General features: G+C 45.0%; 1 pseudogene; it reads left to right on the top strand.

The window, feature by feature from the left end:
• Window positions 1-15,058, top strand: part of LOC147366423 (small ribosomal subunit protein uS11 pseudogene) — a 30,814-nt pseudogene extending 15,756 nt beyond the window's left edge.
• The last annotated feature ends 333 nt before the right edge of the window (window positions 15,059-15,391 follow it).

The raw sequence follows: 15,391 nt of genomic DNA, 5'->3' as shown, positions 1-15,391 counted from the left end.
GTAAGAGGGACCCCACCCCATCTCCTACCTCATCCTTGGGTATTGCCCAGTTAGGCCCACTGCCATTATCACTTGGGAGAGTGAGGCCAGACAGAGAACAGACAGGGGTTTGTCCAGCTGAAGGTGAGCATCCAGAAGCAAATAGCATGGGGGGGAGGCGGGGAGGTGAGAGTCATAGGTCAAATGTTCTAACTGTGTCAGGGGAAGTTCTGTCTCCTTATGGGGTGATACCAGACCCACCAGGCCAACAGATACAACTGGCCAGGCCCACAGGTACCCAGCTTTAAGATTCTGGGAAGGGCCTGAGGGGTCTCCTGCTTTTATCCCAGGTGGCTGAGGCAGGGATGGGTGATTCCTGAGATCAGGAGAGAGCTGTCTGAAGCGGGTGGAGGAAACAGTACACAGTGTCTACCCAGGGCCAAGAATAATGCCTGTTCCCTCCAGCCAGACTGAAAAAGCTTGTAACTCATAGAGAATTGGATAGAGTACCCCGAAGGATCTGATTACAAGCTTGCTCATTGATCACAATAGTGGGGAATAATTAATTCTAGACTAAACACTGTTTTGGTCTGGCTTGATAAGGCTTAAATGCAAGACCCAAAAGGATCAAGCAGATTCTAAGAAGCCTAATTGCATCCCAAAACAAACTTAGAGAAAATTTATGGGCATACAAAAATAGACACCGCCTAATGAATTAGAATTGGAAATATGTGACACCTAATTACAAATTCCCAAGCATGCTAGGAAGAAGGGAAATGCAACTCACAATGAAAAGTCAATCAACTGAAAATAACCCAGAACTGACTACAGTCAGCTTAGGATTAATAGAGAAAGACATTAAAGATTAATATTACTGTTTTATGTATGTTTGAAAGTTAGAGACATGGAAATTATAAAAAAACTATGGTATAGCTTCTAGTGATGAAAACTGCAATGTCTCAGATGAAAAATACACTGGATGGGACTGATAACAAATGAGACATTATAGAAGAGTGGTTTAGTGAAAAGATCGAAGGCCCAGAAATAGAAACCATGAAAAAAATTATTTTAATTTCCCTCTTTCTTTTTAAAATTTATTTTAAATTGAAGTATAATTGCTTTACAATATTGTGTTGGTTTCTGCCATACACCAGCATGGTTCAACCATAGGTATACATATGTCCCGTCCTTCTCGAACCTTCTTCCACCTCCTACCCCACCCCACCACCCCTCTAGGTTGTTACAGAGCACTGGAAACCGTGCAAAATTTGCTAGCCTTCAGAATTGTATGACAGCAAGTTTCTGTTGTTTAAGCCACTAACTTTGTTGTTCTTTGTCACAGCAGCCTTGGCAAACTAGTACGTACTTCAATTAAGTCGAAGAGATTGTTGGATTGGATAAAAAGTGAGACAGAACTGTATGCTGTCTACAAGAAGCACAATTATAAGTTGACAAATAGGTTAAAAGTGAACCTATGAAAAGAGATGTATCATGCTAACACTAATCAGAAAGCAGGGGTGGCTACATTAATATCAGACAACATGGATTTCAGAACAAAGTAGATTAACAGAAATAAAGAAGGTCATTTCGTAATGATAAAGGTGTTAGTTCATCAAGAGGTCATCACAATCATAGACATTCATGCATCTAATAACTGAGCTTCAATACATGTAGCTCAAGAACTGGTAGGATTGCAAAGACAAATAGCCAAGCTGCAATCATGTCAGAGATTTCTTTTTTTCTATGTGACTGCGTTGGGTCTCAGTTGTGGCACACAGGCTCCCCCTTTGGGCGCGTAGGCTCTCTAGTTGACGTGCTCAGTTGCCTTGACAAAATGTGGGATTGTAGTTCCCCAACCAGCGATGGAACCTGTTTCTCCTGCATTGGAAGGTAGATTTTTTTTTTCATTGTGGGTCATTTATTGAATTTGTTACAATATTATTTCTGCTTTATGTTTTGTTTTTTTGGCCATGAGACATGTGGGATTTTAGCTCTCTGCCCAGGGATCGAAGCACACCCCCAGCATTGGAAGGCAAAGTGCTAACCCCCTGGACCACCAGGGAAGTCCTGGAAAGTTGATTCTTTCACTCAGAAGTTCCCATGTCCAAAATTTCAATGTCCCTCTCTCAATAATGAATAGAACAAGTAGACAAAAAACTGCCATGGATACAGAAGAGGACCTGAGCAAACACTATTAGCCAACTTGACCTGACTGGGATTCCACATAACCACATCAGTGTACACATTTGTTCCAAGTGAACACAGAACAGTCACTAAGATAGACCGTGTGTGGGGCCCTAAAATCTGAATACAACTGATGAGAATTCTAGTTACACAGTGTATGCTCTCTGATCATAATGGAATTATATTAGATGTCAGCGACAGGAAGTTCTCTGGAAAGTTCCTAGATGTTTGGCAATTAAACAACACACTTGTAAAAAACTCTGGGATCAAAGAAGTGTTCAAAAGAGAAATTAGAAGGTGCTTTGCACTGAACTAAAATGAAAATGCAATATATAAAAATTTGTGACATGCCACTAATTCGGTACTTACTAGGAAATTCAGGGCACTAAATGCCTATATTTCGTGAAGAAGAAAGGTCTCAAAATCAATGCATTCTACTTTCTACTTAGGAAACAAGCAAACAAAAAGAGCAAACTAAAGTAAGCAGAAGAAAGGAAACAGTATAAAAATTACTGAAATAAACTTCAAGAACAGTAGAGAATATTAATAAGCCAAAAACTCTTCTTTGAGAAAATCAATAAAGTTGATAAACCTTAGTCATACTAATCAGGAAACAAAGGGAGCAGACAGAAATTGCCAATATAAAAAATGAGAGATGTGATATCATTACAGATCCCACATATACTAAAGGATAATAGAAGACTATTCTGAGCAATCTTATTCTAATAAATTTGACAACTTAGATGAAATGGATACTTTCTTCAAAGATACAAGCTATCAAAGCCACCTCAAAAGAGACAAATCACCCAAACTGTCCAATATCTATTTAAAAATTTGAATTTGTAGTTACAAACTTCTCACAAAGAAAATTTCAGGCCTAGATGCTTCACTCAGGAATCATACCAAACATTTACAGAAAAATTATGTCAGTTCTACCTGAAGTCCTCCAGACAATTGAAGAAAAAGGTAATAATACTCCACAAGTCATTCTATGAGGCTGAAAAGTGAATGTGTTGGTTGTTTAGTCTTGTCTGATTCTTTGCCACCCTATGGACTGTATTCTACCAGGCTCCTCTGTCCATGGAGTACTCCAGGCAGGAATACTGGAGTGGATTGCCATTCCCTTCTTCAGGGAATTTTCCTGACCCAGGGATCGAACCCAGGTCTCCCACATTGCAGGGGGATTCTCTACCATCTTCGCCACCAGGGAATCATTATGAGGTTAACACCACCTTTTATAAATGGTAGGGACTTCCCTGAGGATCCAGTGCTTAAGACTCTGTACTTCCAATGCAAGGGGCTCGAATTCTATCCCTAGTCAAGGAACTAAGCTCCTGCATGACCAAAAAAAAAAGAAAAAGATAAACAATAATAAAGTCATACAAAGGCATTATAAGGAAAGAATATTATCATAAGAAGAGTTGTAAAAATTCTCAACACAATTTTAGCAATTATATATTAAATTGAATAATACATTTATCCAGGAGTACAAAGTTGTCATGAAACTTGAAAATCAGTCTATATAATTCACAAACTTAAACCCCTCCCCAACAAAAACAAACCAAAACCAAACCGTATTTTCATCTCAGTAGACTGAGAGAGAGCATTTGATAAATTCAATAGCCATTTACAATAAAACTTCTCAGTTAATTAGGAACAGAAGGAAACGTCTTCAGTCTGATAAAGGTGTGTATTTAAAAAAAAAAATGCTTCTTTTTTCAATAGCCTTGTAGTCAAGTACCCCACAGAGCTATGGACCTAGTGGAAGTAGCACTAGTTTCTGTGTCATAAGCAAAAGTTCAAATCATAGCCTTCCTACTGCTATGATTATGCACGTGGTCAATAGCCTCTCTGAGCCTGTGTGTTCTTTTTTTTTTCCAACTGGGGGATTTTATTTTATTTATTTATTTTTTTAAAATTTTATTTTATTTTTAAACTTTACAATATTGTATTAGTTTTGCCAAATATCGAAATGAATCCGCCACAGGTATACATGTGTTCCCCATCCTGAACCCTCCTCCCTCCTCCCTCCCCATACCATCCCTCTGGGTCGTCCCAGTGCACCAGCCCCAAGCATCCAGTATCGTACATCGAACCTGGACTGGCGACTCCTTTCATACATGATAGTATACATGTTTGAATGTCATTCTCCCAAATCTTCCCACCCTCTCCCTCTCCCACAGAGTCCAAAAGACTGATCTATACATCAGTGTCCCTTTTGCTGTCTTGTATACAGGGTTATTGTTACCATCTTTCTAAATTCCATATATATGCGTTAGTATACTGTATTGGTGTTTTTCTTTCTGGCTTACTTCACTCTGTATAATAGGCTCCAGTTTCATCCATCTCATTAGAACTGATTCAAATGAATTCTTTTTAATGGCTGAGTAATACTCCATTGTGTATATGTACCACAGCTTTCTTATCCATTCATCTGCTGATGGACATCTAGGTTGCTTCCATGTCCTGGCTATTATAAACAGTGCTGTGATGAACATTGGGGTACACGTGTCTCTTTCCCTTCTGGTTTCCTCAGTGTGTATGCCCAGCAGTGGGATTGCTGGATCATAAGGCAGTTCTATTTCCAGTTTTTTAAGGAATCTCCACAGTGTTCTCCATAGTGGCTGAACTAGTTTGCATTCCCACCAATAGTGTAAGAGGGTTCCCTTTTCTCCACACCCTCTCCAGCATTTATTGCTTGTAGACTTTTGGATCGCAGCCATTCTGACTGGCGTGAAATGGTACCTCATAGTGGTTTTAATTTGCATTTCTCTGATAATGAGTGATGTTGAGCATCTTTTCATGTGTTTGTCAGCCATCTGTATGTCTTCTTTGGAGAAATGTCTATTTAGTTCTTTGGCCCATTTTTTGATTGGGTCATTTATTTTTCTGGAATTGAGCTGTAGGAGTTGCTTGTATATTTTTGAGATTAGTGTTTGTCAGTTGCTTCATTTGCTATTATTTTCTCCCATTCTGAAGGCTGTCTTTTCACCTTGCTAATAGTTTCCTTTGTTGTACAGAAGCTTTTAAGTTTAATTAGGTGTGTTCTTGATTGTAGCAGAGATAACAGATGAACAAGTTATGCTATGCTACTGCCCAGCACTGCTTGCATTAAAATTAGTGCCCTTTCTTCCCTTTTTCTTAACTGGTTCTGATGAGGGTGAGGTTGGTCCAGGACAGCAGTTTTCAGCATCTTTCTTAGCCACGAGTGTCTTCTGCAGATCTGAGATGCAAAAGGCATCAGAAGGTTTGCTCTGGTGGACTGTTTAGAGCTCTCATTTTCTCCTTTTTGGAAGGATCTGATGGAGTGGAATGGGGCAGAGGCTAGGAGGCAATGAGAGGAAGATAAGACATCCCTAAATGTGCAGTTGGGCTGTTTCTGGAAAAATCCAACAGGTTTTTGGCAATAGGTTATCACTCCGGGCTTGCAGGACCATGGGTATCCAGGCTCAGGTTTCTAGCTAAGATTATATTTGAGTGTGGAACATGGGGGAGGTTAATCCATCAGGACAAGATCTGTCTGATTTAATGGCAGCTAGAAGGCACCTCTGGAGAAGGTAATGGCACCCCACTCCAGTACTCTTGCTTGGAAAATCCCATGGATGGAGGAGTCTGGTAGGCTGCAGTCCATGGGGTCGCTAAGAGTCGGACACGACTGAGTGACTTCACTTTCACCCTTCACTTTCATGCATTGGAGAAGGAAATGGCAACCCACTCCGGTGTTCTTGCCTGGAGAATCCCAGGGATGGCGGAGCCTGGCGGGCTGCCGTCTATGGGGTCGTACAGAGTTGGACACGACTGAAGCGACTTAGCAGCAGCAGCAGTAGAAGGCACCTCGTGTTCTTCAGGGCTCAGCTGCCCAAGGTCACAGTTACACTGAGACCAGTTAGTTACTTGCATGAGATTAGTTTTATCCCTTGCCAGCAGCGCTGTTACACCATACTTCGCAATCAGGAACTATTTGGAGTTCGCTTTGCCAGAGGCTGATATTTCATGCGTGGTCTTTAATGATTCTGAAGGCAATGTCAGGCTTCCAAGGAGGCTTGTTAGCCACGTTCAAGAGGGGAGAACTTGATGAGGGGGCGGGCAATGCCCCTGCCAGCCAATGAGCGCATTCTGTCAGGTGCTGGATTTCATGATACACATGAGAACATTAAAAACGCTGAGAATCTGGCAGTCGAAGCCGGAGGTCCGAGAGATGTCAGCACAGCAGCCATGAGAACCGGAACAGACATTGTCATCAACTGAGCACACAGGCACACACACACACACATGGTCATGAAGTCTGCGGAGAAGCTGAGGAGAAATGGAGGGGAGAAGGACTTGGAAAGGGGTGGTGATAATGTGAAACAGACTGTTTTACGCCAGAAAGGATCAAGGTACCTTGTTTGACAGGATCAGGTGTGCAGCATCAGGGGCGGTCAGGGTTGAAATACGAGATGAGATCTGATAGAAGGAAGAAAATTAATAACATTTGAAACATTCAAAACACTTATGTCAAGTTTTAACCCTAGTACCACAGTGCAGAACCTAAAAGTCATGTCAGACATTAAAAAAAAATTTTATTGAAGTCTAGTTGATTTACCATGCTGTGTTTGGTTCTGATGTATAGCAAAGTGATTCAGTCATACATATATATATTCTTTTTCACATTCTTTTTCATTATGGTTTATTACAGGATATTGAATCTGGTCTCCTGTGCTCTACAGTAGGACCTTGCTGTTTTTCCATTCTATGTATAGCCGTTTGCACCTGCCAACCCCAAACTCTCAATCCATCCCTCCCCTACGACCCTCACCTGCTTGGCAACCACAGTCTGTTCTCTGTGTCTGTAGGTTTGTTTCATAGATGTGTTCATATTTTATTTGTTTATTTGCTTGTTTATTTATTTATATTGGAGAAGGAAATGGCAGCCCACTCCACTATTCTTGCCTGGAGAATCCCAGGGACGGGGGGAGCCTGGTGGGCTGCCATCTATGGGGTCACACAGAGTCGGACACAACTGAGGCGACTTAGCAGCAGCAGCAGTGCCTCAAGGTTTGTGAGCCTTTAGTTCCCCCAGGAGGGATCGAACCAGGGCTTCAGCAGTGAAAGCGCCAAGTCCTAAGCACTGGACCACCAGGCAAGTCCCATCTGTTTTATAGTTGCAATTGCACATATCACAAGCGATATCATCCGGTGTTTGACGTCAGACATTTTTACCCTTGAGCGCTTTCAGCCTCCGGCCAGGGACGTTTCTCACAGCCCTGCTCCACGGCCATCCCACTGGTTACCATCTCACTGCCTCTGGCTCTGCCTCTCCTACTCATGTCCTTGCTTCCTCTCCTCCCCTCCCGCCTTCTCTTGTCTCCTTGTCTGATCGCTGGTTCCCCCACGGCCCCCACAGTGCACCTATCTTGGTGGCGCAGGCTTCTCCACGCAGATATTCCACTAGATCTTCACCTTCTACTCAGAGCAACTTGTGAGGCTTATCTCCCTCCCTAATGGAATTATGGCTCTAGTTCAGATAATAAAAATTCCCCTTGATGATGCTGAACCTGCATCTTCTGAGGAGTGCGGGTTAGACAGTTACGTGTGATAAGTGACTTGGCCTCTGTCTGCAGGGCACTGTTTCCAGGTGTGGTCTCTAGGTTTTACCCCCTGGATGACTTGGACATAGTTTTACACTCACACTTGACAAATCTTTGGAGCCATACAAATAGTTTGCATTCACTGTTGTTCCAATGTCCCCACGTGGGAAGCGGGGTCCTGTGTGCGCTCAGCTGTGTCCAGCTCTTTGCGACTCTGTGGTCTGTAGCCCATCAGGCTCCTCTGTCCGTGGGATTTCCAAGAATACTGAGTGGGTTGCCATTTCCTTCACCAGAGGGTCTCCCCGACCCAGCGATCGAACCTGAGACTCCCATGTCTCCTGAATTGGCAGGTGGATTCTTATCCACTGCATCACCAGGGAAGTCCAAAATGGGGACACTAACAGTTATCACAATTTATTTACTCTATATTTTGATCTGAAGGCTGCAGAAACTAACATTATCACTGACTCACATGTCTAAATGGTATTGTTCACCATTTTTGTTTTTTATTCTTGTGATTTTTAAGAATACATTTTTCCTATGACCAGTATTTTCCTAGAAAACTTGTAGTCCAAATATGTGGGCTATCCAGTCACACTACCCATCCTTTTGAATGGAAATGCACTGACATCTGTCAGAGGGACTTTTTGGATGGGGTCTCAGGGCTGGGGAAGGAAGGGCAGCAAAGAAGGGACCAAGGTGAAGGATCTGGAGCAGAGAGATGAAGGACCAGCATAGTGCCTGGCAATGCCCAGGACTAGGAGGAGTAACGGTTATTATTATTATTTAAAATATTCTATTTATTTGCTTATTTAGGCCATGCCAGGCCTTAGGTAAACATGCAGATTCTTAGTTGAGGCATATGGGATCTAGTTCCCTGGCCAGGGACCAGGTTTCTGCATTAGGATGACAAAGTCTTACCAGCCAGACCAGGAAGTCCAGTGTCTTCATGTTGTCATTTGTGTACGAATCATGGGCTTGTTCTTCTGAGTGACGTGTGAGTGTGTGTGCATCCTCCCCACTCGAGTGTGGGGAACCAGTCTTTCTGGAACAGGAACTTCTCAGCAGAGGTGGCCTGCCCACCATGGGCTCCTCTTAAACCAGAGGGACACCTCTCACTCTTAATTCTAGTCCCCCAGAGACTGAATGCACCTCCCCTATTTGACTGGCTCATCAAATTATGTCAATTCAGGAATAATTATGAGGGAAACGATAGCTTATGGTGAATGATGTCGGATTTGTGATCTCCAAAGAAGAAGATTTAGCTTCGGGACCAGGGACCTGTCTCGATCACTCAAGAGCTTTTGTACAGCAGAATATTACTAAAGTATAAAAAGGTACAGAGAAAGCGTCTGACATAGACATCAGAAGGGGGATGGAGGGTGCCCCCTGCTAGTCTTTAGCAAGCTGTTTTATGTCTGTTAGAAAGCTGTGAATCAGATAAGAGAGACACCTCAAGGCTGATGAGTTTCAGCAGGCCCTTCTCCCACAATGTACGTTTTTGAGATAGGATGGCATGATGTGTGTCATCCCCCAGCCGTAAAACAATCGATGTGAATACTGGTTTGTTGAGCTATTATCAGCCCAAGGTTTGAGAAAAGAAAAGAAGTTAGTCTTAGGTGGAACCATTTTGAAGAAAGGTAAATTCCAAAGCAAATACAGTTTCATTAACATAGCTTAAGAAAAACATTTCCATGAGAAACCTCCTTTTACTTTTGTATGGAGAAGAGAGAAAAAGCTGGCACTTGTGGTCTGTTTCTTCCTGCTGCTTAAGGGAGAGATAAAAAACTTCTGACACTTGCAGCCTATTTCCTCTGTTTGGAGACCCCTGGCCTTCCTGCCTGTTACCCTCTCAGAAGCATGAATCCAGTGGGTATGTTTTGTAATTAGAAGTGAAAGTCCTCTTCCTTTAGGCCAGGCACGATGTCCCTCAGCTTCTCAGGCCCGTCACCCTCTCCACGTGGATGAAGCCCTTTGTAGACAAAAGAAAGGGTCAAAGGGCTTAGACATTGGGTGGGGGGAAGTTCTCTCCATTTGCAGGGAAGAGGGAGGAGTAATTCCATAACAATATATCCATCCGGAGAAAGAAGACCGTGGCTCATGATTCAGCACAAGATGGCTTCCCAGGTGGCGCTGGTGGTAAAGAACCCTCTTGCCAATGCTGGTAGATGGAAGAGGCAGTTGCGATCCCTGGGTCGGGAAGATTCCCTGGAGGAGGACATGGCAACCCGCTTCAGTACTCTTGCCTAGAGAGTCCTATGGACAGAGGAGCCTGGTAGGCTGCAGTCCATGGGGTCACACAGAGTCGGACACAACTGAAGCAAGTTAGCAGGCATGCATGGAAAAAGCCGTAACACCAGGAAGCAAAGCCTGACTTTATTTCCTGTATAACTGGATGCAACTTAGATGTAAATTAGTGGTGACTTCTGCAGAGTCTTAATGTGAGTCAAGAGAACCTGGCTCAGTTCATCTTCACCAGGGCCACCTTTGTCTTGATTTTCCTGGGGTCCTGGTTTTGTCTTGGTTTTCCTGGGGTCCTGGAGAGAGGAGATGGTCTGAGGACAGGATGCGTGTGCCAGAGTGTTTTCCATGAACAGTTTCGTAGCTGGAAACAGATGTGCCAGGTGGCTGGCTGGCCAACAGCATAATGTAGAAAGCATTAGAATATAGATCCTTCCAAGCAGGGTTAGCTTGACTGCTTGGTTCTCAGGAGCGTCTCTCGTGCCTTCAAAACAGAAAGGAAACCAGCCTTTTCCTGGTCCAGGTTCTGTGGGCTTAAGGAGGCTTTGGCCTCCGTCGTTCTGTGCTTTGGGGCTGGCCTCGCCACATCCCTCGTCTTGCTTGGTCTCTTCGAGAGCAGCCACTTAAAACTGCGGACAGAAGCTTAGCATCTTGGCAGCTCCCATGGAGAAACCGTGTACAGCGTCCGCGGGAGCTGGAAGACCTGAGTTATTTCCCGTTCGCCTCGTGACTGGAGTGGTTTCCAAAGGGGTGTGTGGCAGAGACGGGAGAGGCTGGCACCCATCGACTCCAGCCCTGGAAATAACAGGGTTGTGGTCCCCCAGGATTTATGGGGGGGTCTGGTAGGATCTGAGACATGGAACCTCATTCAGATGGATTCACAGGCTACACACAAGTCATGCTGGAAGGGGATTGTATCTGGCCACATCTCTGTCCTTTGTAACTTTTTAAGCCTGACGTCTTTGGCTTAGAGACCATGAATTATGGAACTGTAGTGATTTCAGACCTTAGAGACCATCCGCTTGAACCTCGCTCTTTTATGGAAGAGAAATTGAGGAAGTGAGATGTTAAATGAGTTTCCTAAGGTCAGTTACAGAAGTGGGGCTGGAACTTGGCTCTCGCATCCTTTCTGCAGCATCACTCAAAGTTCCCCGATTGTCCTTCCCTGCCCCTCTTTTTTGCACCAACACAAAGGGTGTGTTTTCTCATGGTCTCCGTGGAGACCTTTGCACCAGAAACCATGCCCCGTGCCCGCCCCCCACACCGGCACCCCGCCACGGCCCCATCCTGACTGAGCCTTTCTATAATCTGGTGCATATTTCCTACAAAGGAGTACAAAAACCAGGGTGTAGAAACAAGATACAACACATGTTTAGAGATTACCGACTCTGAGAAGGCTTAACCTGAAAACTGTGAGTGGTTTAGAACATGGGTCCCCAGCCCCAGGGTCATAGACCAGTCTGTAGCCCGTTAGCAAATGGGCCGCCTTGCAGGAAGTGAGCAGCAGGCAAACCCTAAAGTATCCTCACATCCTCCTCCATGGAAAAACTGTCTTCCATGAAACCCATCCCTGGTGCCAAAAAGGCTGGGGACCGCTGGTTTAGAGAAAACACAATTGAAACCACAGAGGCGTATGCTTTCCAGGTAACACAGTCACTTGTCTTGTTCTACAAGTTGGAGGATGTGATTTTTGTACCTCACATGCTGTCTTCATCTCCTGGGCCTCCCCACCTGTCCTCTAGCCCCCAAACACAAGAAGCAAATTTCTATAATTTACTAACCTTTCTATTTCAAGGGGCTTCCTTGATCGCTCAGTTGGTAAAGAATCCGCTTGTAATGCAGGAGACCCCAGTTCGATTCTTGAGTCGGGAAGATCTGCTGGAGAAGGGATAGGCTACCCACTCCAGTATTCTTGGGCTTCCCTTGTGGCTTAGCTGGTAAAGAATTTGTCTGCAATACGGAAGACTTGGGTTCAATCCCTGGATTAGGAAGATCCCCTGGAGAAGGGAAAGGCTACCCACTCCAGTATTCTGTCCTGGAGAATTCCACGGACTGTATTACAGAGTCGCAAAAAGTTGGACATGACTGAGCGACTTTCACTTTTCTCTTTCAAATTGAGATTCTGATTTGTATTGGAACATGGCTCAACTATCAGCCTGCTCTTACTCTTTGCTGGTGAGGCTCTATGCTCCCTCTGCAAGGGGTGCTGGGGCCTCACCGAGTGGCCCCAGGCTTGCAGGTTCCTCTCCTGTGGATCCAGCTGTCTTATTGGACACTGTTTCATCAGCCTTCCCAGCTTCTTCCTGTCTTTTCTGTTGGAGTGGTAAACGGTCCTTTTCTTCCCTAAACACTACTTTACGGCTGATTCCTGGGCTTTGTTTTAACTGCTTTGAACAAGTGAGATGGAATCCCACCTGGCCCTGGGTTTGGATGCTAAGACTGCTGATGCCACACTCACAGCAGGAGGGTGTGTAAAAAGGTTATTGCCCACATAATCAGGCATTTGGGAAGAGCAGACTAGGCTTCTCAAGCTGGTCCAGACATGTCTTGAGAGAGCAAGGAAGAGAGACTGGCCTGGGGCTTCTTGGGGCGGGGCTGAGTGAGGGTCCAGGCATGGGAAAAGCTTCCATGGTTGGACTGTCCCTCTGGGCCGAAAGAGGGAGCACTCAGGCTTTCTTGCTCCATGAGGTGGAGGGGTTGGCCGGAAGGATGAGGCTTAGAAGCTGTCAGCAGTCAAACATCAACAAATGGAGCCCAGGCTCTTTCTTATGGGATTATTTTGGATTTAAGAATAGTTGTTCAAAACATGGAAATGTTTTTGTCATGTCACACAGGATTCACTTATCCTTGATTAACAACCAAATTCCAGGGCTCACAAGTCGCAGAGTAACAAAGCCAGCAATGCACAGTCCCCTCACTTCCTAATATATGAGTAAACTAAACCATCGGCCCGTGACTCCACAACGTTCTCTGTTTAGCTATGAAGCTTCAAGTAATTGGGCTTCCCTGGTGGCTTGTTGGGTAAAGAATCTGCCTGCAATGCAGGAGACCTGGGTTCGATCCTTGGGTTGGGAAGATCCCTTGGGGAAGAGAATGGCTACTCACTACAGTATTCTTGCCTAGAGAATCCCATGGACAGAGGAGCCTGGTGTGCTACAATCACTGGGGTCACAAAGAGTCAGGCACGACTGAGCGACTAACACTTTCAATTTTCTTCACATCAAGTAATTACGCTCTGGCAATATATTGATGATTAAACTAGTCTTTATATTTTTTAAAAATCATTTTCTCATTCAAAGTCTCAACTGTCCTACTCATGATGAAATTCAAATTAAGGACTTCCCTGATGGTTCAGCGGTTAAGCATCTGCCTGCCAGTGCAGGGGACGCAGGTTCCATCCCTGCTCTGGGACGATCCCACATACTGAGGGGCAACTAAGGTCTTGTGCCACCACTACTGAGCCGGCACTCTAGAGCCTGCGAACCACAGTTACTGACCCTAGAGCTTGTGCTCCACAGCAAGAGAAGCCACTGGAATGAGAAACCCCGGGCGTCACAGGGAAGAGTAGCCCCCACTGGCCGAAGCTGGAGGAACCTGTGCCCAGCAACGAAGAACCAGTGCAGCCAAAAGTAAATAAATACATATGAAAAAGAAGAAATTAAAATGAAGATCCCCATGCCGCTAATTTCCAAATTCACATGTCTAGTCCTGACTTCTCTCCCGAGACCCAGACATGCAGACTCAAGAGTTTCCTCCATAGGTGCATCTCAAGGGCATCTCAAGTTGAACATGCTCCAAATACAGCTACAGATTTGTTCTCCAAATTTGATCCTTCTCTTAACTTTCCCATCTCGTAAATGGCTGCACCATCTTCCTACTTCTGTCATTTGAAATTCTAGAAGGCACTCCTGATGGCTCTCTTGCTCTCACTCTCCCTAAGTGTTGTGGGTAGATTTACAAAATCTTCCCTCATATCCCCCATTCCTTGTCCAAGCACCGCAGCTGCCTTTCTCCTATCTGGACACTGCAGGAGCCCTGCAGAGCCCCTCACTTCTTCCCGTGCCCCTGCCCACTATGTCCCCCTAAAAGATAATTGAAGTCCCAATCCCTGGAAATTTGAAATGTGCCCTTATGTCGAAATAGGATCTTTGCAGTTACAATCAAGTGAAAATGAAATCATTAGCGTTAGCCCTAATCCTATCTGGCTGGTGTCCTTGTGAGCAGAAGAGACATGGAAACACACACACACAGGGAAGACGGCCAGGTGAGGATGGAGGCGGAGACTGTGATGATGCTGCCATGAACCCAGGCCTGATAGCGACTGAGTTCTTGGCCTTCCCCAGTCAGTAGAAATTGACTAGAGGTGGTGGCTCAGTGGTAAAGAACCCACCTGCCCGTGCAGGAGACCTAGGTTCAATCCTGGTCCAGAAAGATCCCCTGGAGAAGGAAATGGCAACCCACTCCAGTATTCTTGCCTGGGAAATCCTTATGGACAGAGGAGTCTGGTGGGCTACCATCCACGGGGTCTCAAAGAATCGGACATGACTTAGTGACTAAACAACAACAAGAGCCCAGACAAGAAATTCAAGCAAGCTCTCTTTCTGGTGGTGGAGTGTGGAGAAGACATGCAGAAATAACACCTGGCAAGGGGAAAGAAAAGAAGGAAGAAAAGGTCATCAGCCTTGGCCCTCAGGTGGCTGAAGGAGAAAATGTATTTGGTGTGTGCTACACCTTTGCACGCTTCAGTGACACTTTTGTCCATGTCACTGATCTTTCTGGCAAGGAAACCATCTGTCGTCTAACTGGTGGGATGAAGGGATGACCGAGATGAGTCCTTGCCATATGCTGCCATGTTGGCTGCCCAGGATGTAGCCCAGTGATGCAAGGAGCTGGGCATCACTGCCCTCCACATCAAACTCTGGGCTGCAGGAGGAAATAGGACCAAGACTCCTGGACCAGGGGCCCAGTCAGCTCTTGGAGCCCTAGCCCACTCAAGGATGGAGATTGGGCAGATTGGGGATGTCACACCCAACCCCTTTGACAGCACCTGCGGGAAGAGGGGTCACTATGGTTGCTATCTGTGAACTGAACTCCTCAAGTTATTGTTTTCTGTTAATAAATTGCCTTGATGTAAAAAAAAAAAAAAAGGAAAAAAATTCAGGCAAGGCTTTATTGGGGCTCCTGCGCTGGCTACAAGAGGGAGCAAAAACAAGTAACACGATTACTTGCTCCCTCCCATGGGGAGGGCATGGGGAGGGCAAACTTGTTCCTCCTTTTCTGGGCTCCAAAATCACTACAGATGGTGACTGCAGCCATGAAATTAAAAGACGCTTACTCCTTGGAAGGAAAGTTGTGACCAACCTAGATAGCATATTCAAAAGCAGAGACGTTACTTTGCCAACAAAGGTCCATCTAGT

This window comes from Bos grunniens, chromosome 9, assembly GCF_055505025.1.
Source record: "Bos grunniens cultivar Pamir isolate PY7600 chromosome 9, Bosgru_T2T1.0, whole genome shotgun sequence".
In the NCBI taxonomy this organism is placed as follows: Eukaryota; Metazoa; Chordata; class Mammalia; order Artiodactyla; family Bovidae; genus Bos; species Bos grunniens.
The sequence above is the reverse complement of the archived record's forward strand: the minus strand, read 5'-3'. Positions and strand labels throughout refer to the sequence as shown.